Source organism: Hyla sarda, chromosome 8, assembly GCF_029499605.1.
Source record: "Hyla sarda isolate aHylSar1 chromosome 8, aHylSar1.hap1, whole genome shotgun sequence".
Taxonomy (NCBI): Eukaryota; Metazoa; Chordata; class Amphibia; order Anura; family Hylidae; genus Hyla; species Hyla sarda.
Window position 1 is genome coordinate 46,836,735 of NC_079196.1, and position 24,132 is coordinate 46,860,866.

A 24,132-nucleotide genomic window follows, 5' to 3' on the forward strand; every position below is an offset into this window, starting at 1 on the left:
TACACCCTTGGAAAGAGCCTGGACAGTGAGTATTACATTTGACTTGTGCTAAAGAACCCCTCAGATATTGAGAGAGAAGACATGTAGAAGACACTGACGCACTGAAGCAAAACTCTTGCTCTTCCTGCTAGCAAACTGGGGCACACTACGTTTTTACAGTAGGGGAACCAGATCCGGTTGGGGGGAGCGAAAACCGGGCACTCCCGTATACAGCCATACCCGGCCTGTATCTAATTCATTTCAATGAGCCGACCGGAGTCACCGTTTGGCTAATTTTTGCCCTGTATCTAGTTTCCTGACCGGACCTAAAACCGTGGTGTGCCACGGTACGTATACATATAGAAATTATATATATATACATATATCTACAGCACAGGAGAATTAGAGCAGCACGTCCCACAATGATGTGATAGCGGTGCAGGCAGCGAGTGGAGCCCCGGTCAAGGCAATTCAGACATCTAGGAAGGATGCCGCAGCACACGGAAGGTTCAAAAGTGTAAACAGTGGTTTATTCCATGATAATACAAGTTAGCAACGTTTCTGCTGCCAGTGCAGCCTTTGTCAAGCAACAAAATGGTGACCATACAAAATATTTATATGCAAATGAACAAACAAATCAATCAAATCAATTAATGTGAATACAGTGTAAAAAATACATTTATGATATAGGGTAATGAAAACCACTATAATATACATATTGTACAAGTGCTCTGCAGTGATTTAAAATCAATATACATATGCAAAGACTGCAAATAAAGTTATAAACAGTATAACATTGTAAATAATCTTAACAAGGTTACATGTGTACCTAATGATTAGAAACGGGGGCTGAGTGGTCACATGTTCCCGACTCGTCTCCATGCAAACCGCCGTTGCTGTGGGTAACAGCAGAGCTGTGGTGTGTGTTGGTGATCGCAGGACGCCAGGAGCGGCCGCGCGGCTCCACCGTGTCAGCTGACCAGGGTGTCACGTGACCGCTCCTACGTCCGAGCATGCGTATTGAAGAAAATGAGCATTGTACTGCCATGGTGGTTAAGGGAAAAGAGGGGAAATCTAATCTATCTAGCTGAAGTCTATCAGGGCAAAAGATAAAGGATCCTATGTGTATATATAGTGAATAGAAAATCAAGTGTATAGGCATAATACCCTAAGTATATCATCAGGAGGAGGGGTATATATAAAAAAGAAAGGGCAAGTTGAAAATAAGTAGAAGATAAATACATGTAAAATAATAAATAAAGAAATATGCAAAAATGGGAAAAATACAAAAATAGAAAAATAAAAAATAAAATAAAAAATAGAGAAATAAAAAAGTAATAATAATGTAAATAAAAAATAAAACAGAAAGATATAGAAAAATAAATAAAATGGATAAATAAATAAAAAGATATGGATATAAAGAGTATTTAAATAAAGAAAGTAAAATAAAGATAAATAAATAATTTTTTAAAAAAGAATATAAGTATAAAAAAATAATTTTGATTTTGGACTGTAATCTAGCCCGGCTCCATACATGGTTAACACGCACATCGGGCTATAAAGGCCCAACACCTCAGTCGCCCGTGCTCACCCCAATATTATGGGGGAGTCACTCTGGGGTACCCAACGGCGTCAACCGTGAAATTTAGGTCCCCAGTATCAGGCCTATGGAGGTGGGAATCCACCAAGGGCAGCCCCGCATTCTTTTTCTCACACACTGAGCACGGGTATGTTAGTGATTACTGTTATCTATAATAAGTATGAAGTACTCCATATATATGGATTTATTCCGTGCGCAAGTAAGAGGATAATAAATGAAAACAAAAATAATAAAGATAACAAATATTTAAATAAGAAGAATAAAAAAATAAAAATTAATGAAATACAGAAGTAAAAATAATAATGATAAGCAAATAAAATAAAAAAGAATGAAAAGAATTAGAAAAAAGTAAGCAAATGAAAAAAGGGAAATATAAGATAAAAAACATAATAAGTGTGTGAATGTGTGAAGGGATGAAGGAAAATTGTGTGGACTAAATGAAATGTGCTCCAGTTATTACTTCACCATGGCAGAATTAGTCACCAATCAAATCATTATACAGTTTATTCAGAAAGGCGGCAACAGACAAGCAGGGACATTGATGACCACCCTCTGCCCGCGTATATCTGTAAGACAAGATGCGATGAAAAAGAATTAGGAATAAAATTATGTCATAGTAAATATGATTATTACATACATAAAGGTCACCTTTCCTACTGTGGGGTTACATCGAGATATTCTATCATCATAATTATGCACTATAAATTTGAGGTGTAATGCTAAAGTCAACATTAAGTCCTTTAGGCCGAAGTGCCTGTGTCTCAAAAATCCATTTGAGTTCCAGTTTTCTCAGTTTGTTAATGCGGTCGCCCCCCCTCTTTAATGGGGGGATATGGTCCACAAGAGCAAACTTGAGATCCCATTCCGAGTGGCCTTTTTCTGTGCAGTGTTTAGACACCGGTAAGTCTAGTCGTTTTTTGCGAACAGTATATCGATGGTGATTGATGCGAGTTTTAAAATCCCATGTGGTCTCACCAACATAGATGAGACCACATGGGCACACCAAAATATAGATAACAAATGAGGAGGTACATGTTAGATAGTGTTTTAAGTGATAAACCTTGCCATTGTACGGGTGTACAAATTTAGGTCCCTTCAACATCTGTGGACAATTAATGCATTGGCAACAAGGATAAGATCCTTTATTCTGTACTGTTAAGTATCGTTGTGTAGAAGGTTGTCTCGATATGTCTGTCTTCACAAGTCTATCCCTGAGGTTGCTAGACCTCCTGTAGGACATCAGAGGAGGGCCGGCAAACTCAGGGATATCTGGAAAACTATCTTGTAGAATTTTCCAATGCCGATTAATGGTTTTAGCAATCTGGCTGGAGTGTGATCCAAATGTGGTCACACATGCAACTCTAGAGTTGGATGTCTGATTCCTGGATCTGTAAATAAGATCCTGTCGTTTCATGTCCATCACTTTTTTCTTACTTTCTCTCAATAGTCGTGGGGGGTAGCCACGTTGTAGGAAATTTTTTGTCATTTGATCTAATGCTGCTTCTGTTTCATCCTCTCGCTCAATGATGCGTCGTGCCCGCAGCATTTGGCTTGTTGGCAGAGCACGCACCATGGGGCGAGGATGATTACTTTTGTAATGTAATGTAGAGTTGGTATCAGTGGGTTTAACATAAAGATTCGTAATGAGCTTGTGGTCTTGAATAGATACGAGTGTATCCAAAAAATTTACAGAATAACGTGAATGTGTTAAAGTAAATTTAATGTGCTCATTAATGGAATTCAAAAAGTGATGGAAAGAAAGCAAAGAGTCCTCGGTGCCCTTCCAGACCAGGAAGACATCGTCTATGTACCTCCACCACCCCAGCAAATTGTCGGAGTGGTGGGACACATAGACGAGGTCCTCCTCCAGCACCGCCATGTACACGTTGGCATACGTAGGTGCCACGTTCGTGCCCATGGCGGTGCCGGTGGTCTGGAGGTAAAAGGTGTCGTTAAACATAAAATAGTTATTACATAGGATGGTGTACAGTAACTCAATAATAAACTCAACTTGTGCTGGTGAATAATCTGATGCTATCATGGACCTGACAGCCTGTACACCCCCATCATGTGGGATGGAGGTGTACAGGCTGACCACGTCCAGAGTGGCCACGAGGTATTAGTTGATATGTTGGTCAAAAATGCAAGCTGGCAACCCATAACAAGGTTCCTCAGTCTCTTGCAAAAAAAATCACCAAAAATTGGATCAAAATTATTTGGATTAAAATAAAGAAAATAAAGCCATACTCACTGGTTACTGGTAAAAGGGCAGCAAAGTAGAGGAAATATTGTTGCATGCTCCAGTGTGATGCCTCTATCTCCGTAGATGTGGCACCTGAGGGAGCATACTGAAGTACATAGAGGACATATGGCCGCTGCGTGCTGCCGTGCAAACTTGATGCAAAGAGCTGTGGGCAGGATGCCTGGGGGTATACTGTCATGTTGCAGCTGCTGAATGCAGACAAAATCATGCTCAATTTGCAGTGGCCTATGGGCACACATTTTCCCCTCTAGTAAAGCAGTTACAGTCTTCCAACATACACAAACTTTTCCTGAAAAAATGCCCCCAAAATCCCCTAGCTGTTTGTCCTTCATTATGCAGTTTTTGTGCCCCCCCCCCCATACTTTTTATTAGTGTATGTACTTTTATGTGTCTTTTTTTTCCCCGCACAGGTCATTTTCATCATGTAATTTCTATTAAAGAATTAGGGACATGTATACATGGGGGGACATGTATCATTATGTGTCTATTGTAGACACAGTTCTACCCCTTTACACTCCGGTCTATTGTACACTCTTGCTCAAGATTTACTAAGGCTGTGCACTCCTTTGATAAATTTTGTGCAAATATAGAAAAGCCCCCCGTCGCTATACCGTGCACTCCTTCTCTACCTCACACGGTGCACTGCTCACTGCTCATAGCTAGAAGTGTTGGAGCAGCAGTGTGCGCTGAACAAAACTCTGCATAATAGTAAAATCATAAATCTGTATAAAGTACACAGAGGGGGAGATTCTCAAAGAATTTTGCGCCAAAAAATAAAACAAAAAATAAATTTTTGCGCGAAAAGTATCACCACATTTTTAAAGAGCTTTGTGCTGCGGTTTACGCTGTTCACGTCAGTTTTGTAAAAGTGGGCGTGTCCACGTATATATTTATATTTTTAGGGCAGCAGCGGGAAATACGCTGCGTATTCCTTGCTCACTATACACACAGGGCTTTCCGGCGGCAGCCCTATGTGTACAGTGAGTTTTGGAGGCGGAGCCGCGCGTCACAGTCACACCGGCACACGGCCCCGCCTCCAAAACTCACTATACACATAGGGCTGCTGCCGGAAAGCCCTGTGTGTATAGTGAGCAAGGAATACGCAGCGTATTTCCCGCTGCTGCCGTAAATTTGGCTCAGCTTGAAATATGCTGCATATTCGCCCTGTGGGAACGCACCCTTGCATGATATTTATACATGGGGGGAGAGTCCAGTTTACATCAAAAATTGCACACCAGCTTTTTGATAGTGTAGAAATCACACAAATTGTTGTAGTTTTATTGTTTTGTGTTTTTTTTGGGGGGGAGGGAAAAGGTGTTATGTAAGTAATTATAAAAAAAATATAATTACTCTCTGCTCTGCTACATTCACTCACACACACAACATACTCAGCTCTGCTACATTCACTCACACACACACACACACACACACAACATACTCAGCTCTGCTACATTCACACACACACACACACACACAACATACTCAGCTCTGCTACATTCACACACACACACACACACACAACATACTCAGCTCTGCTACATAATCACACGTGTACATAGACCTGTGCAGGGAGCTGTACTTCCTTCTCCCCCTGCACATTACAGTGGTATATTCTTAGCTGTGGTCACCATGGTTACATTACACGGGTGCATTCTCCTGCTCTCATCAATAAGAGCGGGGAGTTTGAATTTTACACAGTGTGAAGTGTGATCTGTGTCCGGAAGGATTTCACCCGCACTATAACCCGTGTATTATCGGGTGTATCGGTTTAGACTGCGGGTGAAGGGGTGATCACAAGTGTCCATAATCATTTCATTGTTATTAAAAGAGCAATCCGCTCTGAAAAATGACATGGATGATTTAGAGCATCTCGCTAAGTGCAGTCCAAGACGGCTTATATTTGCGTTCAAAAAAAGGTACTTGTGGAAATTTTTTGTGTGTAAAGGAAAAGTACGCAGTTTATAAATCCGTGCCTACTATAGATGTCACTCCAAGGTACACCATATCACCACATCTGGAGGAAATGCTCTATCAGAATGAACGCAAAAAAATAGACACAAAAAACAGCTTGCGCAAAATTTTGCACAAGAATTTACACACAAAAACAGTGAAAATTCTTTGATACATGTCCCCCAAGGTGTTTTTTTCTGAGGTCTATGGTATGAAAAATGGCACAAAATTGAGGGGGGGGGGAAACACCAAATCCAGTACATGCTACACTTTAAAAAATCTGCCAGTGAGGGCAAAAACCACATTGAGGCTGGAATTCCACTGAGGTTTTTGATGCACCAGAAAATCACCAGAAAAAAACGCAAGAACGCAGGGAAAATCAGTGGCAGTTTTCTGGCGTTTTTAAGCCTAAAAAAAAACGCAATGCAAAAACCTAAGTGGAATCCTAGCCCAAGGGCAGAGTCACACGGGGGGTGGATCCGCAGCATATTTGACGCTGCAGATGTGCCAGACAGCAGTCACAGGAGAGACTGCACGGCGAGCTCTCGGCTGCAGCCTTGTAGCTTTCTATGTCCACTTGTAGTGGCGGATTTCCCACTGTAGAAATTCGGCGCTACAAGCCGACACTCAAAGCTACCCAGCCACAGCCAGGAGCTCGCTGTGCAGTCTCTCTTGTGTGAAATATTCTTCGAATCCATCCCCCGCCCCATGTGACTCTGACCTAAGGGGGGGGGGGGGGGGAAAGCTGTGTAGTTATGATTTTTTATATTGCTCTATTGACTCCTAGCTCTATTGACTCCTCTATCTCCCCCCCCCCCCCAAAAAAAAAATAACAAAGTGCAACAATTAAGGTTTTTTTAGGGGCATTTAAAAAAAAAAAAAAAATAAAATAAATAAACATCAGGTAGCCATTGCTCAGCATACCTTCAGATTAGGGAAAAATGTGCGATTGCGATTATGGAGGTAAATTTTGTGATTTTGAAATGCAAATGCTATATAATAAACAAATGGTAAAACTCCTATTTCATGTCCAATCTCCTCATTTCATAATGCCAACATAAAATGGGGGAATTGGAGTACTCCAGTGCAGTAAAACTTATCCCCAATCCAAAGGAAAGGGAATAAGTTTTAGATCTCGGGGAGTCCTACAGGTAGGAACCCCCGCCATCTCCTGCACGGAGCATCGGCAGTCCCATAGGAAGGGGGTGTGTAGACCTCGCAGGAAGCGGTGGCCGAAAAACCCCCTCCATGTAGCTCTATGATATAAATGGAGGGGGTGTGTCGACCACCACTTCGTGTGGGGGTCGGCATGCCCCCCTTCCTGTGGACTGACAGGGTGCCATGCAGGGGATCTCAAGGGGGTCCCAATGGTCGGACTCTTCGCGATCTAAAACTTATCCCCTATCCCAATCAGCTCCACCGAGCTACCGGCACTTATTTTAGGCATTTTAGACACTGTTATCAACGTTGATCGCGGCGTCTAAAGGGTTAATGCCAGACATCACCCGGCATTAGCCAGTATAAAGCAAGCTCAGCTCCTGGGCTCGCTTCAGACACCCACCGCACGGCTGCGCCGTATTTAAATGGCGGCCAACCGAGGTGGGGTTAAGGCGCCTCCTCCCAGTGCTGGGCACTGCTGGGAGGAGAGACAGTAAGATGCAGGCTGGAGGGGCCGGACCACGCCGCTCGTGAGCTCAGAATGCAGCTGCCAGAGCCCAGTGACAAGCTCTGTTCCGATGTTTAATCTGCATGTCTGCTTCCATGCAGCACAGCCCGAACCTTCAGTGTGCGGCTCACTGTTTTGCCGCATAATCACAGGTTTTTTCATAGGGTGAAATCGCTGTATCGCATTTCACAAGAATCGTGATGGCGAATGCGATATATCGTAAAGCCCTACTTCAGATGTACTGCACATTTACTTGATTTTAGGGGCATTACATAAAGTTAAAGCATCCATGTCTTTTAGAACAACTTGTTGCCCAGACAAAGCCTGGATGGCGAAACGCGTCGGATCTGTGGTGGGTAACTGGGGTTGGGGGAACACTACTGTGTGTTGTATACTCTGCATGCACTTTTTTCTGTGGTCAGTTCTGACCACAGTTGCTGCTTTACACTGCAATTTGTAGTACACTAGTCACTTTACATGGTATACAGTGCATAGGGAAAGCATTCGGCCCCCTTGAACTTTTTGACCTTTTGCCACATTTCAGGCTTCAAACATAAAGATATAAAACTGTAATTTTTGTGAAGAATCAACAACAAGTGGGACACAATCATGAAGTGGAACGAAATTTATTGGATATTTCAAACTTTGTTAACAAATAAAAAAACTGAAAAATTGGCCATGCAAAATTATTCAGCCCCTTTACTTTCAGTGCAGCAAACTCTCTCCAGAAGTTCAGTGAGGATCTCTGAATGATCCAACGTTGACCTAAATGACTAATGATGATAAATAGAATCCACCTGTGTGTAATCAAGTCTTCGTATAAATGTACCTGCACTCTGATAGTTTCAGAGGTCCGTTTAAAGCGCAGAGAGCATCATGAAGAAAAAGGAACACACCAGGCAGGTCCGAGATACTGTTGTGGAGAAGTTTAAAGCCGGATTTGGATACAAAAAGATTTCCCAAGCTTTAAACATCCCAAGGAGCACTGTGCAAGCGATAATATTGAAATGGAAGGAGTATCAAACCACTGCAAATCTACAAAGACCTGGCCGTCCCTCTAAACTTTCAGCTCATACAAGGAGAAGACAGATCAGAGATGCAGCCAAGAGGCCCATGATCACTCTGGATGAACTGCAGAGGTCTGCAGCTGAGGTGGGAGACTCTGTCCATGGGACAACAATCAGTCGTATGCTGCACAAATATGGCCTTTATGGAAGAGTGGCAAGAAGAAAGCCATTTCTTAACCCCTTAAGGACCGGGGTTTTTTCCGTTTTTGCATTTTCGTTTTTTGCTCCTTGCCTATAAAAAATAATAACTCTTTCAATTTTGCCCCTAAAAATCCATATGATGGCTTATTTTTTGCGCCACCAATTCTACTTTGTAATGACGTCAGTCATTTTGCCCAAAAATCTACGGTGAAACGGAAAAAAAATCATTGTGCGACAAAATAGAAAAAAACAAAACGCTGTTTTGTAACTTTTGGGGGCTTCCATTTCTACATAGTACATTTTTCAGTAAAAATGACACCTTATCTTTATTCTGTAGGTCCATACGATTAAAATGATACCCTACCTATTTTGTCGGACTTCTGGAAAAAATCATAACTACATGCAGGAAAATTAATACGTTTAAAATTGTCATCTTCTGACCCCTATAACTTTTTTATTTTTCCGTGTATGGGGCGGTATAAGGGCTCAATTTTTGCGCCGTGATCTGAAGTTTTTAACGGTACCATTTTTGCATTGATAGAACTTATTGATCACTTTTTATTCATTTTTAAATGATATAAAAAGTGACCAAAAATGCACTATTTTGGACTTTGGAATTTTTTTGCGCGCACGCCATTGACCGAGCGGTTTAATTAATGATATATTTTTATAATTCGGACATTTCCGCACGCGGTGATACCATATATGTTTATTTAAATTTTTATTTACACTGTGTTTTTTTTTTTATTGGAAAAGGGGGGTGATTCAAACTTTTAATAGGGGAGGAGCTAAATGATCTTTATTCACTTTTTTTTTCACTTTTTTTTTGCAGTGTTATAGGTCCCATAGGGACCTATAACACTGCACACACTGATCTTCATCATTGATCACTGGTTTCTCATAGGAAACCAGTGATCGACGATTCTGCCGCATGACTGCTCATGCCTGGATCTCAGGCACTGAGCAGTCATTCGGCGATCGGACAGCGAGGAGGCAGGTAGGGGCCCTCCTGCTGTCCTGTAAGCTGTTCAGGATGCCGTGATTTCTCCGCGGCTATCCCGAACAGCCCGACTGAGCTAGCCGGCAACTTTCGCTTTCGCTTTTAGCCGCGCGGCTCAGCTCTGAGTGCGCGGCTAAAGGGTTACTAGCGCGCGGCGCCGCGATCGGCGCTGCACGCTATTAGAGGCGGGTCCCGGCTTCACTATGACGCCGGGCCCGCCGTGATATGACGTGGGGTTACTGTGTAACCCCGCGTTATATCAGGAGAGCAGGACCAAGGACGTACCGGTACGTCCTTGGTCCTTAAGGGGTTAAATATATCCATAAAAAGTGTTGTTTAAAGTTTTCCACAAGCCACCAAACATGTGGAAGAAGGTGCTCTGGTCAGATGAAACCAAAATCTAACTTTTTGGCAACAATGCAAAACGTTATGTTTGGCGTGAAAGCAACACAGCTCATCACCCTGAACACACCATCCCCACTGTCACACATTGTGGTGGCAGCATCATGGGTTGGGCTTTTCTTCAGCAGGGACAGGGAAGATTGTTAAAATTGATGGGAAGATGGATGGAGCCAAATACAGGACCATTCTGGAAGAAAACCTGATGGAGTCTGCAAAAGACCTGAGACTGGGATGGAGATTTGTCTTCCAACAAGACAATGATCCAAAACATAAAGCAACATCTACAATGGAATGGTTCACAAATAAACATATCTAGGTGTTAGAATGGCCAAGTCAAAGTCCAGACCTGAATCCAATCGAGAATCTGTGGAAAGAACTGAAAACTGCTGTTCACAAACGCTCTCCATCCAACATCACTGAGCTCGAGCTGCTTTGCAAGGAGGAATGGGAAAAAATTTCAGTCTCTTGATGTGCAAAAATGATAGAGACATACCCCAAGTGACTTACAGCTGTAATCGCAACAAAAGGTGGCGCTACAAAGTATTAACTTAACCCCTTAAGGACTCAGGGTTTTTCCGTTTTTGCACTTTCGTTTTTTCCTCCTTACCTTTTAAAAAATCATAACCCTTTCAATTTTCCACCTAAAAATCCATATTATGGCTTATTTTTTGCGTCGCCAATTCTACTTTGCAGTGACATCAGTCATTTTACCCAAAAATTCACGTTGAAACGGAAAAAAAAATCATTGTGTGACAAAATCGAAAAAAAACGCCATTTTGTAACTTTTGGGGGCTTCCGTTTCTACGCAGTGCATATTTCGGTAAAAATTACACCTTATCATTATTCTGTAGGTCCATACGGTTAAAATGATACCCTACTTATATAGGTTTGATTTTGTCGCACTTCTGGAAAAAATCATAACTACATGCAGGAAAATTTATACGTTTAAAAATGTCATCTTCTGACCCCTATAACTTATTTATTTTCCACGTACAGGGCGGTATGAGGACTCATTTTTTGCGCCGTGATCTGAAGTTTTTATCGGTATGATTTTTGCTTTGATCGGACTTTTTGATCACTTTTTATTCATTTTTTTAATGGTATAAAAAGTGACCAAAATACGCTTTTTTGGACTTTGGAATTTTTTTGCGCGTACGCCATTGACCGTGCGGTTTAATTAATGATATATTTTTATAGTTCGGACATTTACGCACGCGGCGATACCACATGTTTATTTATTTTTTTTACACTGTTTTATTTTTTTTATGGGAAAAGGGGGGTGATTCAAACTTTTATTAGGGAAGGGGTTAAATGACCTTTATTAACACTTTTTTTACATTTTTTTTGCAGTGTTATAGGTCCCATAGGGACCTATAACACTGCACACACTGATCTCCTATGCTGATCACTGGCGTGTATTAACACGCCTGTGATCAGCATTATCGGCGCTTGACTGCTCCTGCCTGGATCTCAGGCACGGAGCAGTCATTCGTCGATCGGACACCGAGGAGGCAGGTAAGGGCCCTCCCGGTGTCCGATCAGCTGTTCGGGACGCCGCGATTTCACCGCGGCGGTCCCGAACAGCCCGACTGAGCAGCCGGGATACTTTCAGTTTCACTTTAGAAGCGGCGGTCAGCTTTGACCACCGCTTCTAAAGGGTTAATACCGCACATCGCCGCGATCGGCAATGTGTGGTATTAGCCGCGGGTCCCGGCCGTTGATGAGCGCCGGGACCGAAGCGATATGATGCAGGATCGCGGCGCGATCCCGCTTCATATCGCGGGAGCCGGCGCAGGACGTAAATATACGTCCTGCGTCGTTAAGGGGCTGAATAATTTTGCACGCCCAATTTTTTCCGTTTTTTATTTGTTAAAAAATTTGGAAATATCCAATAAATTTCGTTCCACTTTATGATTGTGTCCAACTTGTTGTTGATACGTCACAAAAAGTTACAGTTTTATACCTTTATGTTTGAAGCCTGAAATGTGGCAAAAGGTTGAAAAATTCAAGGGAGCCGAATACTTTCACTCTGCACTGTATCCTTGGTGGTTATTTGGATACATAATACGGTAATTACAGTGATCTATGGGACAGTTTTTTCATTGTGATGATAATATCCAGTAGGTCTGTTCATGTAACCGACCACTACTGTCTTATATACTTTTTCCTTTGTTGGGTTATTTATCATTTCGTTGCATGCAATTGGCCCAATGAGTATCACCCCCTTCCCCCGTACCCATTTCTTCTTTGCCATCTGTGATATATATGTGATTTTATAGAAGGATATGTCTTGATGAGAATAAAGAAATACTGTTTTATATTTACCTTTTGGTCTTTATAGTGGTTCTTTTTTCTTTTTGGTATGATATTTGTGTACATGTATACCATTTGACCATCACACACTACTTGATGTAGCTTATGCTTCTACAATAGGTAATTAACTTGCCCAGACATGTCAAAAGTTTAGATAGCACTGAATCTCACTCTTGTAACCATCTGCTATATAAGCTGGTGAAGTGTGTAGCAGTGCGCTCCACTCCCACACCTGCCAGAATATCTGACCTTTTAGATTTTTGCAATAAGGTTGGATTTGATTGACAGCCAGGAAATGAGGTGTGCACTAACATGCACTTCACCTGGCTGTAACTCATGATCACAGCCGGTGTCAGGACTGAGACTCTGAGAGTGTGATCACAATTTTTGACATGTTTGTTTTAATGTGAAAGTGACACTTTAACACAGTGGGCTGGTGGCTGTGGGGTTAGCAATGATGCATATGGTCCTGTTACATTGTCGCTAAATTAACAGAAGCATGTGCGACAATGTAACAGAACCATATGCATCACCCCTTTTTGCTGCAGTGCAACAAGCATGGCACCCTATGCCAGTAGTGTAGCATGCCAACAGTGTAGTGTGCTGCCAATGTGGTGAGGGTGTGATGAGGGCAGATGGAATTACCTTAGGGGCAGATGGCATTAACCCCTTGTATTTGTGACGCCAGGGCGTGGTTTAACCGCTTCACCACCCGAAAGTAGGCCGCTGGATCCTAGGCTGGGCACGAGGGCAAATAATGACTCCAATGCCAAGTTACGGAACAACGGAAGCTTTACTCGGACAGGTGTAACAGTCTATACAGCTTGGCTAGGCCCAAGGAGGTGACCAGTAACTTCAGAGACCACAGGGCTTGCTGGGACTTATAGTGGACTTGGACAATTTGATGCACATCCACGCTCACTTGAGACAGACTGAGTTGGACTGACTTGACTGAGACTGACTATGCCACGTTTGTAGCTTACCAGGTTTTGACTTGGACCTGGGGGGTAGTGACTTGTGGATCCATGGCTGCATGGTAGACTTTAGGCCTCCTCTGGACTCCAGACACACTCTGACAGGACTTGACCTCACTGCAACTCAGCAAAGCAGGAAGAGAAAGAGGAGGCTCCACCCAGGGCTTATATGGGGGAGACTCCGGTGGGGTCCCATAGGTCACCCTTAGGTCACATGGTCACTGGTACCTCACTGGGTTACAATCACATGACAACAGGTCTTAAAGGCATTACACATTTTATATACAATACTCTATATAACAAGCATAGAAGTCACCACACCAACAAACTGGGAGTCTTGGGTGGTTCCAGATTTGATCTTAAAGGGGTACTCCGCTGGAAAACATTTTTTTTTTTTAAATGAACTGGTGCCAGAAAGTTAAACAAATTTGTAAATTACTTCTGTTAAAAACTCTTAATCCTTCCAGTATTTATAAGCTGCTGTATGATCCACAGGAAGTTCTTTTCTTTTTAAATTTCCTTTCTGTCTGACCACAGTGCTCTCTGCTGACACCTCTGTCTGTATCAGGAACTGTCCAGAGCAGGAAAGGTTTTCTATGGGGATTTGCTCCTACTTTGGACAGTTCCTGAGGTGTACAGACAGAGGTGTCAGCAGAGAGCACTGTGGTCAGACAGAAAGGAAATTCTAAAATAAAATAACTTCCTGTGGATCATACAGCTGCTCATAAGTACTGGAAGGATTAAAGGGGTACTCCGGTGAAAACCTTTTTTCTTTCAAATCAACTGGTGGCAGAAAGTTAAACGTATTTGTAAATTACTTCTATTAAAAAATCTTAATCCTTCCAGTACTCATTAGCTGCTGAATGCTACAGAGGAAATTCCTTTCTTTTTGGAACACTGATGGCATCATGAGCACAGTGCTCTCTGTTGACATCTCTGTCCATTTTAGCAACCATGCATAGCAGATGCATAGCAGATGTATGCTAAGGGGAGCATGGTGGCTCAGTGGTTAGCACTGCTGCCTTGCAGTGCTGGGAACTTGGGCTCAAATCCCACTAAGGACAACAATAAGTAAAGCATTATTATTATAATAACATCAGCAGAGAGAACTGTGGTCGTGATGTCATCAGAGAGCATTCCAAAAAGAAAAGAATTTCCTCTGTAGTATTCAGCAGCTAATAAGTACAGGAAGGATTAAGATTTTTTAATATAAGTAATTTACAAATATGTTTAACTTTCTGCCACCAGTTGATTTAAAAGAAAAAAGGTTTTCACCGGAGGTTTACCCCTTTAAGATTTTTAATTAAAGTAATTTATAAATCTGTTTAAATGGGTACTCCGGTGAAAAACTTTTTTTTTAATTAAATCAACTGGTGCCAGAAAGTTAAACAGATTTGTAAATTACTTCTATTAAAAAATCGTAATCCTTCTCGTACTTATTAGCTGCTGAATACTACAGAGGAAATACTTTTCTTTTTGAAACACAGAACTGTCTGCTGACATCACGAGCACATGCTGTGAGTTGTAGTTTTGCAACAGCTGGGGCCACCCTGCTTGGGAAACACTGGTCTATGTAGAGGACAGGAGCTTCTTCGGGGTACACACAATGTCCTAAAAAAGTAATGGAGTCGCCCTCACCTGGTGTCCAAAGGAGCAGCTAACCCTGGTACAGGTAAAGTGTACAGGACATGTAGTACCTCCCTGTACTGTAGGGGGCGCTACCAGATACCAGTCAGTGCATGCACTTCAGGTGTTTTACCAGTGAATGCCCATTCTGATTGGTCAGTTCTTGCAGCCATTAACACATTTTACAGATCTGGACTGTCTGTAGCATTTTATGTTGAGTCTAGTTTCAACTTACGATGGTCCAGAAAAGACCATTGTATGTTGAAACTATTGTATGTTGAGGGATCACTGTAAATCAATACAGTTTTAAAAGCTTATAGAAGTATTTTGCAAAGACGGTTTCTACATGCATGCTCATCTGTTTATAGTACATAGTTACATAGTTACATAGTTACATAGTTAGTACGGTCGAAAAAAGACATATGTCCATCAAGTTCAACCAGGGAATTAAGGGGTAGGGGTGTGGCGCGATATTGGGGAAGGGATGAGATTTTATATTTCTTCATAAGCATTAATGTTATTTTGTTCCAGGAATGTATCTAATCCTGTTTTAAAGCTGTTAATTGTTCCTGCTGTGACCAGTTCCTGAGGTAGACCGTTCCATAAATTCACAGTCCTCACGGTAAAGAAGGCGTGTCGCCCCTTTAGACTAAACCTTTTGTTCTCCAGACGGAGGGAGTGCCCCCTCGTCCTTTGGGGGGGGGGTTTAACCCCTTAAGGACTCAGCCCATTTTGGCCTTAAGGACTCAGACAATTTAATTTTTACGCTTTCATTTTTTCCTCCTCGCCTTCTAAAAATCATAACTCTTTTATATTTTCATCCACAGACTAGTATGAGGGCTTGTTTTTTGCGCGACCAGTTGTCCTTTGTAATGACATCACTCATTATATCATAAAATATATGGCGCAACCAAAAAACACTATTTTTGTGGGGAAATTAAAACGAAAAACGTAATTTTGCTAATTTTGGAAGGTTTTGTTTTCCCGCCGTACAATTTCTGGTAAAAATGACATGTGTTCTTTATTCTGAGGGTCAATACAATTAAAATGATACCCATTATTATATACTTTTATATTATTGTTGCGCTTAAAAAAAATCACAAACTTTTTAACCAAATTAGTACGTTTATAATCCCTTTATTTTGATGATCTATAACTTTTTTATTTTTCCGTATAAGCGGCGGTATGGGGGCTCATTTTTTGCGCCATGATCTGTACTTTTTTTTGATACCACATTTGTATATAAAAAACTTTTAATACATTTTTTATAATTTTTTTTTAATAAAATGTATTAAAAAAGTAGGAATTTTGGACTTTTAAAATTTTTTTTCGTTCACGCCGTTCACCGTACGGGATCATTAACATTTTATTTTAATAGTTCGGACATTTACGCACGCGGCGATACCAAATATGTCTATAAAAAATGTTTTTTACGCTTTTTGGGGGTAAAATAGGAAAAAACGGACGTTTTACTTTTTTATTGGGGAGGGGATTTTTCACTTTTTTTTTACTTTTACTTTTACATTTTTTTACATTTTTTTTTACACTTGAATAGTCCCCATAGGGGACTATTCATAGCAATACCATGATTGCTAATACTGATCTGTTCTATGTATAGGACATAGAACAGATCAGTATTATCGGTCATCTCCTGCTCTGGTCTGCTCGATCACAGACCAGAGCAGGAGACGCCGGGAGCCGGACGGAGGAAGGAGAGGGGACCTCCGTCCGGCGTTCTGAATGATTGGATCCCCGCAGCAGCGCTGCGGGCGATCCGATCGTTCATTTTAATCGCGAACTGCCGCAGATGCCGGGATCTGTATTGATCCCGGCACCTGAGGGGTTAATGGCGGACGCCCGCGAGATCGCGGGCGTCGGCCATTGCCGGCGGGTCCCTGGCTGCGATCAGCAGCCGGGATCAGCCGCGCATGACACGGGCATCGCTCCGATGCCCGCGGTTATGCTTAGGACGTAAATGTACGTCCTGGTGCGTTAAGTACCACCTCACCAGGACGTACATTTACGTCCTGCGTCCTTAAGGGGTTAACCTGGAACAGTTTTTCTCCATATTTTTTGTATGGGCCATTAATATACTTATATACGTTTATCATATCCCCCCTTAACCCCTTAAGGACCAGGCCATTTTACACCTTAGGACCAGAGCGTTTTTTGAACATCTGACCACTGTCACTTTAAGCATTAATAACTCTAAGACGCTTTTACCTATCATTCTGATTCCAAGATTGTTTTTTCGTGACATATTCTACTTTATGTTATTGGTAAAATTTTGTCGATACTTGCATCGTTTCTTAGTGAAAAATTCCAAAATTTGATGAAAAAATTGAAAATTTTGCATTTTTCTAACTTTGAAGCTCTCTGCTTGTAAGGAAAATGGATATTCCAAATAATTATTTTTTTTATTCACATATACAATATGTCCACTTTATGTTTGCATCATAAAATTTACGATTTTTTACTTTTGGAAGACACCAGAGGGCTTCAAAGTTCAGCAGCAATTTTCCAATTTTTCACAAAATTTCCAAAATCACAATTTTTCAGGGACCAGTTCAGGTTTGAAGTGGATTTGAAGGGTCTTCATATTAGAAATACCCCATAAATGACCCAATTATAAAAACTGCACCCCCCAAAGTATTCAAAATGACATTCAGTCAGCGTTTTAACCCTTTAGGTGTTTCACAGGAATAGCAGCAAAGTGAAGGAGAAAATTCACAATCTTCATTTTTTACACTTGCATGTTCTTGTAGACCCAATTTTTGAATTTTTACAAGGGGTAAAAGGAGAAAATGTATACTTATATTTGTAGCCCAATTTCTCTCGAGTAAGCACATACCTCATATGTCTATGTAAAGTGTTCGGCGGGCACAGTAGAGGGCTCAGAAGCGAAGGAGCGACGAGGGGATTTTGGAGAGTACGTTTTTCTGAAATGGTTTTTGGGGGGCATGTTGCATTTAGGAAGCCCCTATGGTGCCAGAACAGGAACAAATACCCACATGGCATACCATTTTGGAAACTAGACCCCTTGAGGAACGTAACAAGGAATAAAGTGAGCCTTAATACCCCACAGGTGTTTCACGACTTTTGCATATGTAAAAAAATGTTTTAAAAATGTCACTAAAATGTGTGTTTCCACCCAAATTTCACATGTATGCAAGGGTTAATAGCAGAAAATACCCCCCAAAATTTGTAACCCCATCTCTTCTGAGTATGGGGGTACCCCATAAGTTGACCTGAAGTGTACTACGGACGAACTACAATGCTCAGAAGAGAAGGAGTCATATTTGGCTTTTTGAGAGCAAATTTTGCTCGGGGGCATGTCGCATTTAGGAAGCCCCTATGGTGCCAGGACAGCAAAAAATACCCACATGGCATACCATTTTGGAAACTAGACCCCTTGAGGAACGTAACAAGAAATAAAGTGAGCCTTAATACCCCACAGGGGTTTCACGCCTTTTGCATACGTAAAAAAAAAAAAAAAAAAATTTCACTAAAATGTGTGTTTCCCCCCCAAATTTCACATTTTTGCAAGGGTTAATAGCAGAAAATACCCCCCAAAATTTGTAACCCCATCTCTTCTGAGTATGAAGGTACCCCATAAATTGACCTGAAGTGCACTACGGGCGAACTACAATGCTCATAAGAGAGGGAGTCATATTTGGCTTTTTGAGAGCAAATTTTGCTCGGGGGGCATGTCGCATTTAGGAAGCCCCTATGGTGCCAGGACAGCAAAATAACCCCCACATGGCATACCATTTTGGAAACTAAACCCCTTGAGGAACGTAACAAGGGGTACAGTGAGCATTTACCCCCCACTGGTGTCTGTCAGATCTTTGGAACAGTGGGCTGTACAAAATGTTTAATTTGCGCAGCCCACTGTTCCAAAGATCTGTCAGACACCAGTGGGGTGTAAATTCTCACTGCACCCCTCATTACATTCCGTGAGGGGTGTAGTTTCCGAAATGGGGTCACATGTGAGGTTTTTTTTTTTTGCGTTTGTCAAAACCGCTGTAACAATCAGCCAGCCCTGTGCAAATCGCCTCAAATGTACATGGTGCACTCTCCCTTCTGGGCCTTGTTGTGCGCCCCAAGAGCACTTTGCGCCCACATATGGGGTATCTCCGTAGTCGGGAGAAATTGCATTACAAATTTTGGGGGGTGTTTTTCCCTTTTACCTCTTGTCAAAATGAAAAGTATGGGGCAACACCAGCATGTTGGTGTAAAAAATTTTTTTTTTTACACTAACATGCTGGTGTAGACCCCAACTTCACCTTTTCATGAGGGGTGAAAGGAGAAAAAGCCCCCCAAAATTTGTTAAGAAATTTCTCCCGAGTACGGCGATACCCCATATGTGACCCTAAACTGTTGCCTTGAAATACGACAGGGCTCCAAAGTGAGAGCGCCATGCGCATTTGAGGCCTAAATTAGGGACTTGCATAGGGGTGGACATTGGGGTATTCTACGCCAGTGATTCCCAAACAGGGTGCCTCCAGCTGTTGCAAAACTCCCAGCATGCCTGGACAGTCAACGGCTGTCCGGCAATACTGGGAGTTGTTGTTTTGCAACAGCTGGAGGCTCCATTTTGGAAACAGTGGCGTACCAGACGTTTTTCATTTTTATTGGGGAGGGGAGGGGGGCTGTGTAGGGGTATGTGTATATGTAGTGTTTTTTACTTTTTATTTTATTTTGTGGTAGTGTAGTGTTTTTAGGGTACAGTCACATGGGCGGGGGATTACAGCAAGTTTGAGCTGCCGCGCAAAATTTGCTGCATCGCAAACTTGCAGCCTGATACTCACTGTAAGCCCCCTGCCCATGTGAATGTACCCTGTACATTCACAGTGGGGGGGGGGGGGGGGGGTGGGGGACCTCCAGCTGTTGCAAAACTACAACTCCCAGCATGCACAGTCCATCAGTGCATGCTGGTAGTTATAGTTTTGCAACAGCTGGAGGCACACGGGTTGGGAAACACTGAGTTAGGAAACAGACAATGTTTCCCAACCAGTGTGCCTCCTGTTGTTGCAAAACCACAACTCCCAGCATTCTCAGGCATGCTGGGAGTAGTAGTTCGGCAACATCTTTAGAGCTAGATGTTGCCGAACTACAACTCCCAGCATGCTTGGAGTTGTAGTTTTGCAACATCTGGAGGACTACAGTTTGCAGACCACTAATACAGTGGTTCCCAATCTGTGCCCTTCCAGATGTTGCAAAACTACAACTCGCAGTATGCCAAAACTGTCCAGGCATGCTGGGAGTTGTAGTTCTGCAACATCTGAAGGGCCAGATGTTACAGCACTACAACTCCCAGCATGCCTGGACAGTAAGGGCATGCTGAGGATGTGTAGTTTTGCAACATCTGGAAGGGCACAGTGGTCTCCAAACTGTGGACCTCCAGATGTCGCAAAACTGCAACTCCCAGCATGCCCAGACGCCAAGGGCTGTCTGGGCATGCTGGGAGTTGTAGTTTACAGGGTCCCTTTACAGCAATGCATGTCGCTTTACGGCGACGTGCATTGCTGTAAAGGGCCCGACCGCGGCTGAAGATCTACTCACCTGTCTCCGCCGCCGCCATCTTCATCGTCTGGATCCGGGTCTTCAGGGACGAGGTAAGTACCGGGGCCGGTCCCCAGCACTCCCCCGTCCCCCGCCGCGTCCTCCGGTCTTCCTCCCGTCCTCTCCGGACTTCAAGGGGCCGGGCAGGACGGGAGGAAGTAACCGCCCCCCCTCCTGCGATTGGTCGGTTAACTAACCGACAGATCGCAGGGGATCGGAGGAGGTGGCAGGCTTGCCACCTCGCTCCTAGGCTCCAGCATGGTCCTGGCTGTGTGTGACAGCCGGGATCATGCGAAATTACCGGGCGGTCGGGTCCCAGAGACCCGATCAGCCCGGTATCGCCGCAGATCGCAAGGGCGATTTCCCTTGCGATTTGCGGCGATCGCCGACATGGGGGGCCTACATGGCCCCCCTCGGCGTTTGCCCTGGATGCCTGCTGAAGGATTTCAGCAGGCATCCAGTTCCGATCTCTGCCCGGCGAGCGGCAGAGACCGGAAAATGCCATGACGTTGTGGAACGTCATTGGTCCTTAAAGCCCAGGGTGCCATGACGTTCCACAACGTCATTGGTCCTTAAGAGGTTAAACGTCTCTTCTCAAGACTAAACAATTGTAACTCCTTTAATCGCTCCTCATAGCTAAGATGTTCCATGCCCCATATTAGTTTAGTCGCGCGTCTCTGCACCCTTTCCAACTCCGCAGTGTCCCTTTTATGGACAGGTGCCCAAAACTGAACAGCATATTCCAGGTGAGGCCGTACCAATGATTTATAAAGGGGGAGTATTGTGTCCCTGTCCCTTGAGTCCATGCCTCTTTTGATACATGACAATATCCTGCCGGCTTTGGAAGCAGCAGCCTGACATTGCATGCTATTCTGTAGTCTGTGATCTACAAGTACACCCAGATCCTTCTCTACCAGTGACTCTGACAGTTTACATGTATGCCCTGGTCACGGTCAGGGTGCATGGAGGGAAGTCACAAGCCAGTAGCTCAGTGGAGCTGTTTATGACCACCATGGTGAAATAGCGGGGTCCTGACCAGCTGAGAGGATGGATGTAGGGAACCCCTTCCTGCCTCTGTTTCATATGATTGTACAGCCTGTAGTAATGGAGCGCCGATAACTCTGACAACCAGGGTTTATAAAACCTATATAAAATCATTGTAATCATATTGATCTATAGAATAAAGATAACATGTCATTTTAGACTGTAAAGTGTACTGTATAGAAATGTAAAACCCCAAAAGTTGCAAAGTTGCAAAATTGTTTTGTTTTTTTTACATTTTTTTTTATTTTATTTGCCCCACAATAGATATAATAATAATAATATTAAAAAAATTACACATATATATATATATATATATATATATATATATATATATATGCATATATATATATATATATATATATAATTATATATATATATATTTTTTTTTTTTGGATGTCATTACAAAGTACTTGCATTATACAAGTCCTCCTATGGGTCTGTAGGTGGAAGATTGAAGGACTATGGTTTAGATTCACACTGAGGAATTTCCTGTCAGAGATTCTGTGTGCACTGAGACTGTGCGGACATTGTCAGCCCCACAGACGGCAATGTCTTTCACACGGATTCCGTCTAAAGAATTGCACCGGTGGAATATCTACTGCTGAAATTGCGTAATGTGGACTGTGCAGCGGAATTCCTTCGGCAGCAATGGGACTCTGTTGCAGAATTTCAAAAAGGAATTCCACAGTGTGAACCTTGTCTTGTGGTTTTTAAAAGGTGAGAAGAAAAAAAAAAATGCAAATATGAAAAATTGCTCTTGGGTTAAAAATCACTAATAAAAATTGCATCAAGATTTGCCATGCACTGCTATTTCGGGCCTTAATAAATGGATGCAAAAAAATTGATCAAATCGGCAATGTGTGAACTAGGCCTTTTTTTCTGATGCTAAATGCATGAATCCCACCTGTAAAACTTGCGCACTTCTTGTAAGCACAAAAAGGGGCACTCCTCTTGTAGACAAACATAGGATATGTCTTGAATCACGTATAGACAAAGCCAGCACTTGCGGATAAAAACATGAAAGACTTTAATGAAAAATATACATAAAAATTTAGGAACGGCAGGGTAGCACAGGACCTACAAAAGTTGACGCTATTTTTCTATTTTTGTATGTCCTGTGCTGCCCTGCCGTTCCTAAATTTTTATGGATATTTTACATTAAAGTTTTTCATGTTTTTATCCGCAAGTGCTGGCTTTGTCTATACATGATTTAAGGTTGCTATCAGAGGTTGCCGTGCACACCCAGGTGAGCTGAGCATTTTTTCTATTTATCTATTATTATTTTTTATATAGGATATGTCTGTTTCATGAACGATAGATACATCTATGCATGTACCTATATCTTCTGCAGCATTGTTGGGTTAGGTACGAAGATTTATCAAAACCTGTGCAAAGGAAAAGTTGCTGGGTTGCCCATAACAACCAATCAGATCGCTTCTTTCATTTTGCAGAGGCCTTGTTAAACATGTAAGAAGCGAGCTGATTGGTTGCTATGGGCAACTGGGCAAATTTTCCTCTGCACAGGTTTTGATAAATCTCCCCTATATGAGCTGAGAAGGGAGATTCCTCTGTCATGGCTCCATTATATTAAGTTTTTCAAGTATTATGGGCGCACTGTGTGAAGTACCTAACCCAATAATGTTGCACCTCTTCCCCCATGGCTTGCTGTCATGGGGGAGATTTATCAAAAACCTGTGCAGAGGAAACATTGACCAGTTGTCCATATTAGCAACCAATCAGATGGCTTCTTTTATTTTTTATATTTTAGAGGCCTTGTTAAAAAATGAAAGTGGCGATCTGGTCGGTTGCCATGGGTAACTGGTTAGTGTTTCCTCTGCACAAATTTTGATAAATTTACCTCACGGTCCCTAAAGTATAACCGAGGTTACATCAGAAAAAAAACAACAGAAAGTATCTAGTGTTTTGCAGGAACTTTTTGTGGGCAGCCTCCATAACTCCTCGAGGCCTCAAGATTTCCTACGATGGTTTCCTAGGTTACCAGAAAGGCTCTAATTTCCTTCTTGACTGTTCCACGTCTCTAATATGGTCGTTCGATAAAGGTCCTCATGAGGCAAATTGCTTAAAAATATTTGGACCAAATTTGATTCATTATTGGACAGCTTCCTGCCAAAACAATTGGTCAGGCGTTGACCGAAATGGGGGACAATCTAAAAGGTTAGTGTCTAAAACTAGACCTATCATCCTAAGACAGTGTTTTCCAAGCAGGTTGCCTCCAGCTGATGCAAAACTACAACTCCCAGCATGCCCGGACAGCCATTGGCTGTCCGGGCATGCTGGGAGTTGTAGTTTTGCAACAGCTGGAGGCACCATGTTTGGAAAATACTGTCCTAAGCAACAGCTCCCTCTTCATTGTATATGGAAAGGCAATGTAGAACAGGCTCAGCTGCCATAATGACTTTGTTGTGGAGTTGATCTCTTGGGGCTGTCTCATACAAACAATTAGTTTAGCCAAGTGTCTGGTTGTTTAACTCTTTCAGGTATGGCGGAGACTCTGCGTTCAACTAATACATCCGTAGACGTT

At 42.4% G+C, this 24,132-nt stretch overlaps 1 protein-coding gene across 4 annotated transcripts in view; it reads left to right on the forward strand.

Annotated features, from left to right (window-relative positions):
• LOC130284490 (sodium channel protein type 2 subunit alpha-like) overlaps nt 1–24,132 on the forward strand; it is a 232,654-nt gene that overhangs the window by 50,980 nt on the left and 157,542 nt on the right. Inside the window, exon 1 of one of the 4 annotated variants that reach the window (XM_056534886.1) lies at nt 23,617–23,765. The exons of the other annotated variants lie outside the window; for them this stretch is intronic. The gene's annotated coding sequence lies outside the window, so the exon portion shown is untranslated. Of the gene's footprint in view, nt 1–23,616; nt 23,766–24,132 lie in introns of those variants that run through there. 4 annotated transcript variants of the gene reach the window in all.